The following is a 2239-nucleotide window of genomic DNA, read 5'->3' as shown; positions in this document are numbered from 1 at the left end:
TGTGTGTGTGTGTGTGTGTGTGTGTGTGTGTGTGTGTGTGTGCAGACTAGGTCACAGCGCAGAGACAGGGCCTGGAAGCTGCTCTGACAATGTCAAGCACCCCGAGGCCTCTGGGTTCAGGGAGTCCCTGCTCTCAGAGAAGGCCCGGTTCTGTCCCAGGGTCACTGTGCCCTGCCATACAGTTCGCCTCCACAGTTCTAGGTGTCCCCTCGGAGAAGTCCCACACTCATTGAGGAAATGGAACATATTCTTGGCCGCCCTCTGCCTTCCAGGAAAAGTCGTGTCTGGGAAGAGCAGAGGGAAGCATATCTATCCCAGCCTTCAAGATGCTGCCAGAGCTGGGATGAGCAGTCATCTCCTGCCCCTCACCCTTTTGAATGTCCACCCTTGGGCCTGCCTAAGGCCAGCCTGCCCCAGGAGGGCAGCCCAGGCCCCGGGCCACAAGCATCAGCTGGGGATGTACAGGAGCAACAGCTTGGGGACAGGGGTCAAAGTGCACACGTTTATTTTCTAGAACAAAGGCTAAAAGGAGCAAGTTTCTTTCAGTTTATTTTAAGAAGGACAAAAATTGTTATTAAAACATCTACATTATTATCAAGATACTAGACCTTATGAATATTTAATATTAAAGTGTGGTATTCTTAAGTTTGTAATACAGACACCTTTAAAAAACCCTGACACGGATGCCTGCCCAGCTGAGAAATGCAGCTTCCCCCCAGCCCGTGCCCACAGAGGGGCTGCCACTCTGTCTGTCTGTCAGAGGTGGGAACAGAACAGGCCCAGTTCAACTCTCTGAGCCCCTGCCCCTTCCTTAGAGGGGTCACAGCTGCAATCACGACCCTCCCCACAGCCACATCAGCCAGGCTGGGCCGCCTGGATTCGGGGGGCCCCATGAGGCTGGCGCAGCAGCAGCTGGCCGGCGGCCTCTTCTTTTGGGTGGGAACCAGCACTCACCATCTTCTTTGCCTGCGCACCCCACATGCTCCACTGGGCTTGGTGGTCTGGGAGGGCCCTGGCAGGGGCCACACCCATCCCTCAAATCACCTCTGTCTCATGATTCCTGCTCGTGCCGGGGTGCCTGCATTTCCTGGCCAAGTCCTTTATCTTTAGCCTTCAATGGAAGTGATCCCTTGGATACCACACACATATATAATATTATATAGAGCGATATATTTAATACCTGTGTATATATGCATCACAGGGGCGACATATATACACACTAGAAACGAGGCTGGTGACGATAGACTGCAACACCATGGACCAGGGGGACAAGTGTCATTGACATTCAGGGCCACGCCCCCGCCTTGGGTCTGGGTGCTCCTCCGTCAGCCCCCAGCACCCACCCTCTGCAGTGCTGGCCTCTGGGGGAGGGCGGCGGCAAGGGAGGGAGGCATGCCACGATTATCAGGAAAGGATGGGGCAGCGGCAGTGGAGGAACAGGGAGCCCTGCCGCTGGTGCCCCTCAGCACAAAGGCCTCGCGCTGACAAAGAAGGGACTCCGTTCTCTCCATCTCAGCCCCTACCCAGCCTGGGCCCCTGGTTCCTTCCGAGGGGTGCCCACTCCTTGTGACAATGGAGTGAGGTGTTCTGGAATGTCTGGGGAACCAGAGGAGGCAGGCAGGCCAGGGGAGTGGGAGGGAGAGGAGGGGTACACACGTGTTGGATGAGAGGGACAGAAGGGCTTGGTGGGTGGGGACAGGGGCTGAGGTCCCAGGCAGCTGGTGGGGTTGGGGTTGATGGTCATAATTATATGTCTGGGTTAGGGGAAGGGGGAAGAGGGCCCTGCTGGGTCCCCACAAGGGGGTGTTCTAATCCTGCAGTGGCCCTTGGTGTCCAGGGCTGAGGTCCCCCTGTCCCCACACCAGGCAGAACCTGTGCTCTTAGAGACGGGCTCCCTACACTACTCCTGGAAGCCAGGGCCAAGTCCTCAGTGGGGATTCACTGCTGCTGTCCTTCTACTCACTCTCAGGGGTGCTGTCCTTTCTCTGGGATGTCCCAAGCCCCCTTCCTCAATCTGTGGCTCCAGCTGTAAGGGGCCATGAACTAGAGACTTTGACAGCTCCTCCTTGCCCCTAGGCCTCAATTTGCCTAGCTGCAAACTGGGGCTTTGAGTGGCTCATCTTGGCAGGCTCTAGGGAGCCCCCGTCTTTATCAGAGCTCCTGGTGGAGGGGCAGGTACTGTCATTCGAGAGTGCTGCCTCAGTCAGGCTCTGGGGACCCTCTAGCCTAGCCCCTCCCA

This window comes from Echinops telfairi, unplaced genomic scaffold, assembly GCF_000313985.2.
Source record: "Echinops telfairi isolate 266 unplaced genomic scaffold, ASM31398v2 ScPeMD7_2;HRSCAF=8, whole genome shotgun sequence".
In the NCBI taxonomy this organism is placed as follows: domain Eukaryota; kingdom Metazoa; phylum Chordata; class Mammalia; order Afrosoricida; family Tenrecidae; genus Echinops; species Echinops telfairi.
The sequence above is the reverse complement of the archived record's forward strand: the minus strand, read 5'-3'. Positions refer to the sequence as shown.